This window comes from Cnephaeus nilssonii (assembly GCF_951640355.1).
Source record: "Cnephaeus nilssonii genome assembly, chromosome: 6".
NCBI lineage: Eukaryota > Metazoa > Chordata > Mammalia > Chiroptera > Vespertilionidae > Cnephaeus > Cnephaeus nilssonii.
In genome coordinates, this window is record NC_137077.1 from 12,668,892 (window position 1) to 12,680,647 (window position 11,756).

Sequence of the window (11,756 nt, forward strand, 5' to 3'; positions counted from 1 at the left end):
TGACAGAGGAGAACATAGCCTTTCAGGTTGTAAGAGCAATTATCAGCTCTCCTGGGACACCTCAGGAGTCAGCAATGACCAGGAGCATAGTTTTCACAGACCAGGGTAGCAAAGCACTGGGTACGTGGCTTTCAGAGGAAGCAACCGAGAAGGAACTCTGCCCTGGAGGCCTGGGTTCAAATCAAAACTAGTGCTTTGTTAGTTTCCACTTATTTTCTTCAGAGTTTGAGTTTCCTCCTCTGCCGTGGGGAGTGGCTGTGACTCTACGTAAAAAGTCACATACAAACATTTGTTGACAAATGTATTTTAAAGTACACACTCTGCCCTACAAACCTGTGTTAGAGATAACAGAGTACCTAGCTAAACCATGAAAACACAGGTGCTCAATCAGCGAAATAGACATAATGTGAATTTCTTCTCAACTGACCTGGACACACCTGCATAGACTGCTGTCATACAGCTCTTTAAAATTCTGAACTGCTTTATATGCTCCCTAGACTCTCTCCTGAACATCTTAGGGCTTGGTCTCTACAAAGACAGCCCACCTTCACAAAATCAGACACCTTGTAGCTAAACACCTCACTTAAGTGAGTCTCCCCTTAAGTGATGAAGTGAGCCCTAACATCATCCATTCATTCAACAAATATTAACTGAATGCACATTAGGTATTAAAACACAGAGAAAATACAAAAATAAATCATTTTCATCCTAAAGGAAGCTACAATTTAGTAGGCACAGAGGAATGCAGTTCCACTCGGCAAGCATCTAACGAATGAATTCCAATTTGCCAGAGCTATGCTAGGAATACTAAGATTTGCATGGGCTCAGCCTTGAATCATGAGCGCACCATCACACCAGGGAAATCAGGCATGTATCCCAATAGCAATAACACAGAGCCAAGTGCCAGAAGTGTGAGTACACCCAAGTGAACTTTATAGATAGGCTTGGGTTCCATTCCTGGCTCTGCCATTTAACTAGCTGTGTAATCTGGACATGCTCCTTCAATTCTCAGGGCCTCCATTTTCTCATCTGTAAAACTGGATGATAAACCATCTCCTTCATAAGACTAATGGAAGTGGGTTTGAGCAGGAAGTCAGGAATTGAACCAAAGAACAGAACAAAAAAAAAAAAGGGACATTTGGGGACTACGGCTGTAATACTATTCCCAGGAGCTTTTTGTAGGTGAGGGAGCAGAGCAGAAAATAACCAGAAAAATGGGTGGGAGCCAGAGCTCTGAGGACACAGAATACCAAACTAAGGAGTGTGCATGTTATCACCGGTACAGACCTGGAGGCAGCAAAGAAGCAATCAGAAAGATGACTGAACACAGATGGACTGGACAGAGAGGGAGATGCTCAGAAGTGGAAGGCAAGTTAGAGACTGATGAAATGCTTTGGGCAAGAGGAAGGAAGTACCTGAAGAAGCCTGGGCAAAGTTCAGATAGCCTGAGGCACAGGCATAGGAAGCAGTCAGGCCCTGGTAAGTGAACAGACAGGAAAGGCCAGAGGAAATCTGAACCCCGGACCCCCAGAATGGTGATGTGTATTGTAAAAGAACGGCCACACGGCAAAAAAGGGTTTGTGTTGTCACTGGGTTAAAGTGGGAGGAGGAATCAATGGGACTCAACATGGATTCACAGCTAGTAAAAATTTTACTGTATAATCAGCACCAGATAAATTCATTTGCAGTCCTAATAATCTATCCTCCTTTAAAATCCTGTTAGTCCTTACCCTTCTCCTTATTCTTAAATCAGAGCCTGTTCACTTCCCTCATCTTCAAAGTGGTCCTTCAATTCTCCTCAGGCCTCAACCCTTAACTAGACCAAAAGCAGGTACCCCGCTCATCTCCCTGGATGGAACTGTCTCAGAGGAAAGAATAAAAAGAAATGTTTTCTGCCAGTTTGGGTAGAATATTAGGAGAGAAAGGTAATGGTTGGAGAGTTACTAAATTACCACTCATCTCCTGGTGTCTATTCACTTAGAGTCTGATTTCTGGTAATTGTGGAAATTAGGCTTGAAAGAAGACCTGCCTTTGTTTCAGTGTCTACCCGCCTTCAAGGCTGGAACACGGGGCTACCGAGCCTGACCACTACACGGTCACATCTGAGCTCCTCTCACAACTGTCTCATAATTCACTTGGATTGTTAATCATGCACTGATTTGTGTTTGTCACCTTTCCATTATTGCTTTGAAGAAATTAAGTCCCATGTTACCAGTTTAAGTCTTATCTCCCAAAACTATTATTTCAAACTACTGAGGACTATTAAAGTCTTAAGTATGTCGAGCACTTAGTATTCCAATGAGCACTTTTTCATTCACTTTGCTGTTCCTCTCAATACCAACAAAAGGCATTTATACAAGTGGTTTCAATGCTCTGGAATCCTAGAGACACTGATTTACATACAAGGTTCCCTATAAAGAATACTTGCATTACGCCCTTAAGAACGCCAATGTTCATGAAAGCCAGATGTCTTTGAGCAATAGGAACTCTATTTATAGTTCTCAGAATTTGGTAGCTCCCTAGTTCTAATTTTACACATGGACATACAAGTCCTCGCCACAGATAGCATATTTCCCTATTTTTCTATTCACATATAAATTGTTACTCACCTATTGAGTTACCATCAGCTATCTTCTAACTATTATATTTTGGGTATTAAAGAATAGTTCTTTGTTTCCTCACTTCTAATTATTTAGCAACGAATCTTGACTAAACTACCTTAAACATTAAAGTTCCAAACTTGGTATTAATAATAAGAATTACCTGAGGGGGCTTGTTTAAAAAATAATAATAATAAAGGCAGATCCTAACCCCTTCCAGAGGGCTTATTTAGCAAGACCTCAGGTAAAGCGTGCATGTTTAATAAGCACTCCAGAGAATTCTGTGTAGGTGTTCTGTAGACTACAGTTTTTGAACCGCTTCTTTAAAACCTTCTTCCTGTAGATAGTCATCTGAGCTTATCAGTTCCTTGAAACAGGAATCTCACTCCCTAGTCTTCTACAGTGCAATGAAAGCAAGGTGAGTTCTGCTGTTGCCACTGTTACTGACTGAGGAGGAAAGGAGGCAAAGGAAAAAACTATTAAGAGAAGGGAGAAGACGACATTTGTAAAAACTCCCTCTCCATTATATAGGTTGCCATCAGAGTATGAAACCTTAACCTTTTTTTAAGGTGTGGACTTTAGGATTTTAACACTAATCCTACAATCACCCAATTCTCCACTAAATAAATGCCTTTCTTTACTCAAACCCAATGTTCCTTAAAGGTTTTCAAAACCCACCAGTTAGCCCCAAATGTGGGCAACAATCGGCTGGAAATTCACAAACGTTTCAAACCAGTGGTCCTTATCGTGTGTCTCTTCCTCCATTCCTTAGTACTCATTAAAAACCCAAAATAAACCAAATGATACAGAGCTCTGTGGTAAGTTTACTTAAAAGAGATGTGCTGAATGATTTCATTGTGAGTTGGTAGTGTGCTTTTCATTCATGTTGTTACACTTCCCTAATGTCTGAAATTACCTATGATCATATGGAATTGAAAACATCAGATTATATCAATAAAATGGGTCCAAAGCATATAAAAACAGTGATTCTTTTTCCTCCCATGGATGTTAAAACCAGGATCATCTGTAGAATTTATATAAAGCTCAAACGCCTATATAACTTTTTAAGTGCAATTTTATGAAACAGGTGGAACAAAGAGGACAATCAGACAGGAATATTAATAGACCTTTGTCTCATTTTCCCTGCAAACTAAAGGTCTGAGTAACACAATATAGTTCAAATGAAGCCAAAAGCCTTTTTATCTCTTTATTGTCCATTAATTTGCTATTTGTCTTTGAAGTCCACCTCCATTTCCTATACCCATTTTTCAAACACGTAAATAAAATTTTTAGAAAAATAATAAAAATGTAAATTAAATGCTAATATCCTTCCTAAAGGCACAACATATCTAAATAGATTTTACATTTAACTGTGCCACAGGTTTACTTTCTCAGAAGGCACTGTGTTCAAATATGAGTTCCGTTTCTTAAAAATCACATAGATGTAAACAGACAAGGACAAAAAGATAATTAGCAGAAATTAAAGCAGAAATGTGTCAAGGGGTTGGGATTATAGGCTTTCTGACCTGGTAACCAACCCGATGTAGAGCATCCACGTTACACATCCCCTAAGCCAGCCTCCCAGCATTTTGCCAGTGCCACGGGGCAGGACCTCTCCCTCCCTCAATGACCTACGGTAGGAGTGCCAGCACGCTAGCCACCAGCCAGAGGGAAGACTTCTCTTTTCCTTCCACACAAATGCTAACTCTGGGCCAGAAAAGAGAGAGACACCCGAAGAAAACCAAAACCACGCCACGAGCTTCCTGGCGGCTCTCCCCTGCACCCGGGGTTTCTGGGTTCCCCTCCCGAGAATTAAACTGGAGGACAGGAGCCAAAAACGATCAGCATTTCCTGATCCCCTCTTCTCAGCAGTTCCCTAAACAAGCAAGTCCACACTTCTCCTAGAAGGCCTTAAGTTATTTAGGCTTACTGGGAAAGAGGAAGGGACAAAAGGAGGAAAGGGACCCTTTAAAAAATGCATTTTTAAAGACGACAAGAGTTACTTATTCCCTTCGCCAGTTCGCTTTACTCAACGTTTCATCAACTTGGAAGAACACGTGGGCCAGCCCCGTGTGTTCCTTTGTCATTGTCCAGGACCGGCTCCTTGGGAGCTCGGTGCACAGCCGCCCCGGCGGGGAGAGGCGGCGTGCGACCGCGCCGGGCCCACTCCCGGCCCAGCGGGCGGAAGGAACGTTAGCGCCTCCTACCTACCTTCAGGGTCGGGCCATGGCCGCCTAGCTTTCTCCGTTTCACAAACACAACGGGCACGTCGGTCTCCGAGGTCAGCTCGGCCAGCGCTCCCTCGAGGCGCGGCCCGTCCTCTGTGGCACAGAAGCAGAGAGGGCGCGGGTCAGGCGGGCGCTCAGGCCGCGGCGGGAAGTGCGCGCCGGGGGCGGGGCTTCCGCGAGCCCCAGTGCGCGCCCCCCGGCGACCCGCGCCGCGCCTCCCGCGGAACAGCGCCACCTGCCGCAGCCCCGGCGGCCGCCCCGGCCCGCGCCCGGGCTGGGATCCCGGACCCCGGACCCCGGACCCCGGAAGCTGGAAATGGCCTCGGGGCCAGCTACGAACGCCAGCGTCCCGGTCCGACTCAACTAAGTCTCGCTAAACGTACTCGTGCTACCTTCCCAGTGCATCCGGGATCCGGGAAAGCCTCAAAAAGGAAGCTTGAGGCATGGAGAGGTTTATAAAACACCTCCCAACTTAATCTTCCTTTAAACTCTGCATCTACACAGGACGTCAAAATCCATCTTCCAACGTTTCTTTGAAATTTGAATCCATAGGGCAGAATTACGAACACTCTTTCCAGTAAGGGGGATTTATCTATCCTAAGCAATACACAACACCCTCCATGACATATGGGACCTAATCGTCCAAGTTTACAGGTGAACTCAGAGAATGAGTCAGTGATAGAATTAAAAAGACTCCAGTTACACTGGTATCAGGCCCATTCATGAGACAAAAGCCACACCAACACTCAAAAGTATAGTTGTTTGATAATAACAATAGCTAACACACTTCTGCAGTAGCTTTGCATATATGAACACAATCTTCACAACCTTTGAGGTCCATTTCACAGATAGGGACATTGAGGCACAGAAAAGCTAACTTGCCCAAGGTCACACAGCTGGTCAACAGCAGACCTAGGATCCACACTCAGGCGGTGTGGGGTGTGCTTTTATACAGTATCCTGTATCGCCTGAAAAAAGTCAGATTACAGCACTGGCTCCACTCTCAGCTGTCCCCGATTCATTGCCTAGGGCGAGTCAAATGATTCTGAGTAAATACATATAATTTGCTAACCTCTCCGGATTTCCGGGGGTTCAATGGTGTGAAAATCCTGGGAAAGCGTCGTTAAATTATTGCACCCTCTTAATGCTGTTGAGGATCTATCAAGATCGTGCACTAAGAGATGATACAAAACCCATTTTCTCAGATATTATGCAAGCAAACTGTCTCCACAAAGAAGATCGAGAGGTAGGAAGCCACCAGGGGGCCGGTGTCACCTACCACAGGCTAAGCTTCCACTAACCGGGACTAAACCAAGAACGCCGAGCAGCTCGCTGGCCCGAGAAAAGCCTCACCCTCACTCAGACGTGCCTGCAACACCCCCCTCCCTGCGTTCCCCCGGCACCCCGCAGGCGGTGTTCGGGTCCGGCGTGCTCACGGCCGCTCGCTCGGAGCGGGGCCGGCTGTCAGCGAACCCAAGGCTTACATGAACACGCGCTCCGGGGCCTCGGGCCCTCTCCAGGTGTCCCACACCGTCCGCTCCGATGCAAGGCGATGCGGGACTGCAGCGAACCGTGGAACCGGCTGCTGGGTCCCAGCGGCTACGGGAAGCCACGCCCTGCTCGGCGCTGAGCGGGTGGGCCGAGAGCCAGAGTCAGAATGACAAAGCAAAAATCCGCCGCTCGTGCAGCCCTGGCGACCTACGCCCGTGGCTCAGCTAACTAGGATCCCCTAATTGGGTGACGCCACATCCTCTTCCTGCTGATAGCGCCCCCAACCCAAGAACAGAACAAAAACAATTCAAGGAATGTTTGGAACCAGAACCCAAAATCAGAGTGGGTTTTAAATGAACAAAACTGGACTATGCCCTAAGGCGGTGAGACTCCAGAACTTTGCTGCCCAGTGTTATCACGGGAGGATCTTATAAAAAACAACAACGCTGGCACCTCGTTTCCACCCCAGATATTCGGATGCAATGGGTATGGGGTGCCACTTGGGCATGAGGTTTTGTTTTGTTTTGTTTTGTTTTGTTTTGTTTTGTTTTGTTTAACCCCTGGGTATTCTATAGAGTGAACAGCAAAGTGAGGTACCCATTGCCCTCAGGTAATGGATTAGTCAGCCTGGCAATTCCCTAAAGGAAGTTACTCGTCTACCCTGACTAATCCTGAAACGAAGTGACAAATTCCACCAACACACAACTTCCCCTTACAGTTCTTCCTCCTTGTCCCACTCAGGTTTAGGTTTGTTATGGATGTTTTAAGAAAACTGAAGAGTATACAACTCCAGCCATGCCAAGCCACCTGTAGCCGCCCAAGTAGCCATGCTCTCTCATACGTCCATGCTCCGTCATATTCTTACACTTGCACTAGTAGCCAGCTAGGTATATTTGCTGAATAAATAAATAAATGAATGTCTTCCCACCTCTTTGTCTGGATACTGCCAGACTGAAGCAGACTTAGGTGAAACGGTTGCTGGTTTCTTAAGGCTGTGAGAAACCACACTTATGACCTGGCAGACAAACACAATCCACATTTTTGAGCCCCTTCCAATTCTCTCAGCTTCTGAACGTGGGCGCGCGCGCGCGCGCGCGCGCGCGCGCGCGCACACACACACACACACACACACACACACACACGCATGCATGTGTGCACTAACCTGACACTTTCCCTACCTAATAACCACCCTGAGTTTCCCCGAAAGCGTACCTCACCTCATTCTTGGGTCCTTAGAACAGACGATGGTCAGGGTACAATGTTTTAAGGAGCAAAGAATGAAAATTGTGTCAGAAAGAAAGCTGGGACTAAGGGAGAAAACAAACTCTGTACTAACCATTTTATAGGCCTTAGCTCATTTAATCTACACAATAACAGCCATGAACCAGGGTCATAAACTCCTCCTTCTTAAAATATATAGAAACTATACCTTATTCAAAAGTCTTAGGAGAGGGACTTTAAAATCATTTAACTTGAAATAAAGTACTAAAAGCAAGTGATAAGGACTGATTTCTAAGAACCCTGTATGACAGACAGGTCAGTGTTACCATAGTTAATATTTTCTAACGGCATACCAGAAAAGGCTAGTAAAGCATCTTAAGTTCACACTATTCTTAAATGAGCAAATAATAATACAAATAGCTAGAATACTGCAGGTAGTTGTTGTTTTTAAGTAAAAAAAAATCACCATTTTTAAAAACCTTCACTTTTTTTAAGCCTTTTTTGCTACTGTTAGGGACCAGATGCCTTACCCTTGTCACAAAATGGAGAATTCCTTAGTTCTGTTTAGTTGCTGGTTAATGGAAGAAGTGCCTCACCTCACATTTCCCATGATGCAGCATTTGTGCTGGTTATACATTTTATGTTGTTCCCTTTGCCTGACTTCTCTTCCCTCCCTAAGGGCCTACTCTTTCAAAGCTCATCTGAAATGTCACTTCCTCTGGGAGGGCTTCCCTGATTCTAACCCAGTGTTTATCGATCCTCACCTTTTCCGTGTCCCCAAATAACTAAAAATAATTACAAGTCATCTAAATCCAAGAGGGCTTTGGGAAGGCAAACCCTTGTTTGGTTTATCTTGTCACCCCAGAACCTGCTATATATAGTAAGTACTCAAAAAAATCCTTGAAAAGGCCTTCTATGTTCCTGAGCTAACATCTAAGCACTCTACAAACAGATCTATGCAAGTGTTTGATTAAGGGTCTTATCGCATTGAACTACTGTTCCTCCTACAAATAAGCCTCTCTCACCCCACTGGGCTAGAACACCTTTCTGACACCCAAATCTTCTCTGCTTAAACCTACAGTAGCTCTCCAGGACCCTCAAGACAAAGTCCAACCTCCTCAATTGTACTGACTTGGCCAGGCTAACCCTTGTTAAACCTAGATGTCCACATATTCTGCACCCAAAACATTGCTGGAAAAGACACAGAAATTAAAAGTGATTTCACTTTAAAGTCAAGACCACAAACCTCAATGTGCCCCCAAAGCTGCCCAGCAAGGCTTTGCATCACTGATATATTTGTTTTCCCTGTTTCCAAAGTTACTATTGCATTCTTATTCCTCTTTTGTCAAACCTCTAATACACCTACAGCTTGCCATTGGCTCATAACCTAATTTCTACTTTAAGAAAATAGAATCAACTAGACAGAACTCCCTCCTTACTTCCCTCTTAACCTCCACTTGTGTGTGGATTCTTATCTTTCCTTGTCTTCGCAATCTTCAGTAACTTCACTCATGGCATCATCAATTTCTTGTTCTCTACCTGATCATTCCCATCACCATACAAACACACTGTAGTTTTCACATTAAAAAAAAAAAAAGCCTTCCATCATCCCATGTGCTCCAACCCCTCATAGTTACCACCTCATTTCTTTGCTCCCCTTCACAGAAAAAAAAAAAATGAGGGAGGAGAATTCTTTGTACCCTGAAAAAGAATAAAGTAGGATAGGGAGGTGTAGGAAAGCATGTCTCTTTGGCATGAGGTTTATTTTAGGTTGATTATTTTTAAGAAACAAAAAGGCTCAGAAAGAGCTTTTTACCTCCCCCTTAACTGCCTAAAAGAATTTAGATCAGTGGTTCCCGACGTGGGGCACATGCCCCACAGGGGGACAATTTGATTTTTAAGGGAGGGCAATTTGAGAATGAGTTATTAACAGTGAATTTTTTGCATTTCTTATGGTTCTAGGGGCCTCATTTGCAGTATATAAATATATATTGTGGACATATTTGTGCATTTCAGTTCTCTATTATGTTTTACAACTTTATTTGCTATTTTTTCATATCCCTTTATATTATTTTTTAACAATTTCTTAGTGATTTCTTCCTCAGTACTTCAACTGTCCTTTCGTTCTTTTATTTTTCTCTTTCATGGATGCCGTGTTCTTTGGAAGCTTATTTAGACTAAATTAATGGCCTTTTAGGCTTCCTCCACATGAATGGGAGTTCACTTTTTGAATAATAAGAATTATATGTCACAGGGGGGCATCAGGATTTTAGAGGTGCTGAGGTGGGGCATGGCCAAAAAAAGGTTGGGAACCACTGATTTAGACAGAGAGCCTGTTCCAGGAAGAGGAGCTATCATCAGGGAAAACTGCAAATAATATGAGGTGTGGTGAGCCGGGGGAACTTAGCAAAGCCTGCTTATTCCGAGCACTCCCTCGAATTGGCTTTGCATGGCATAGCAAACATTTGTTTACCAAACATCTGTTTTGCCATCTCCATGTGAAGTCCCAGATGCCTATTCCTTCTTTCTAGCTTTGGATGGCATATAAGCCATTGTCAATTGCCTGACTGTCTTTGGGCCTCAGATGAAATTAAACTTGATTTTCTCCAATTACCTTGTCTCATCTCAATTTAATTCTTAAACCACCTAGAAGAGTAGAGGAGAAAATGTTCCTCTCTGACAGAAGCCCAGAAAGATCTAAGAATACGGTGAATGTCAGCCTCCAGTTCTAGAAGAGCACAGCTTAATACAACTTTCTGTGACGATAGAAATGTTCTATATCAATACCATCCAACCTAAAAGCCCTCACCACGTGTGATGATTGAGCACTTAAAATATGGCTAGTGCAAGTACTGACCTGAAGTTTTTGTTACTTGTTTAATTAATTTAAATGTAAACAGCCACATGTGGGCAGGGACCAGGATTATTTATGCTCACCATGATGTTCCCAGAATTTAATACAGGGCCTACATATATAGTAATTGCTTAATAAATATTTGTCAAAAGATTCAATCTGTAAAATGGTATATTATTTGTTAATTTGTGGGTCCCATCTTTTTCCAAAGAGAAAAGGGGAAAAAAGACGTTAGATGGTGCCCTAGCTAGTTTGGCTCAGTGGATAGAGCATCAACATGTGGACTGAAGGGTCCTGGGATCGATTCTAGTCAGAGGCATATGCCCGGGTTGCGGGCTTGAGCCCCAGTGGGGGATTGCAGGAGGCAGCCAATCGATTCTCTCTCATCATTGATGTTTCTATCTCTCTCTCCCGCTCCCTCTCTGAAGTCAATAAAAATATATCTTAAAAAAAAAAAAAGACTTTATATTGTGTGGGAGCACAGCTGCTCCTCGAACCTGCACACACTCCTGACCCTGCTCGTTGCACAAATTGTTGGGGAGTAAGTTTCTCCTTGACCCTGCTCCACTATGCTAACTGTTGGGTCCGAGTGCCCCTGCCAGGGACTGGACCTCCTTGGACACTGGGTCTTTAAGAATTTGCTCTATCCCAGAGGGTAGATGGGATAATAAATGAGAACATACTGGGTGGTCTGAGTAAAATAACAATTGTAATATGCCTATGAGCATGCCTGAAACATAGTAGGTGCTCAAATGTGATGGCCCATCAACTTCACAGAGGGGAAGCAAATAATAGTACGGGAAAACTGGGGAAGGCCTTAAAAAAGCAAGTGATACCTATAAGGGAACCATATCTTGAGGAATAATGGGAGTAGACGTAATCCTTAAGAATTTTTCACTGCTTATGTGCCAGGCATAAATCTGGGTCTCTGCATGACTCATTTAATCCTCACAACAACCCAATGAGTGAGATACTATTATTTTTCCCATTTTACGGCTGAAAACAAACCCATTGAGGGGTAGTGAGGATAATTATCTTGCCCATGATCACTGAGCTAATGATTGACAGAGCTGAGACTGCCACCCAGCCCTTGGCTCTCACCACAGTGCTGTTCCACCTCTTGAACAGATTTTCTTCTAGGGAACAGCAGTGGGAAAGATACTGTGTGTTATTGCATGTTATACGGAAGCATAAGGGAAGATGAAACTATAAATATGTTAGATTCAGCTTGGGGTTCACAAGGCAGCTAGGGACTTAGTGCTTTTCCCTACATTCTCAAAATCATCCATGTATTACACCCATATTACAAAATTACAAACTGAAATTCCAGGAAAGGAAGACTCTTGCCAAAGGTCGCAAAGC

At 43.8% G+C, this 11,756-nt stretch overlaps 1 protein-coding gene across 3 annotated transcripts in view; it reads right to left on the bottom strand.

The window, feature by feature from the left end:
* The window catches only part of TXNRD1 (thioredoxin reductase 1), a 54,175-nt gene extending 47,704 nt beyond the window's left edge, over window positions 1-6,471 (bottom strand). Inside the window, exons 1-2 of one of the 3 annotated variants that reach the window (XM_079774283.1) lie at window positions 6,313-6,471; window positions 4,812-4,921 (exon numbers count right to left, since the gene is read on the bottom strand). The gene's annotated coding sequence lies outside the window, so the exon portion shown is untranslated. Of the gene's footprint in view, window positions 1-4,811; window positions 5,025-6,312 lie in introns of those variants that run through there. The other 2 variants (XM_079774284.1, XM_079774285.1) reach the window with 2 other exon arrangements.
* Between the last annotated feature and the right edge of the window lie 5,285 nt (window positions 6,472-11,756).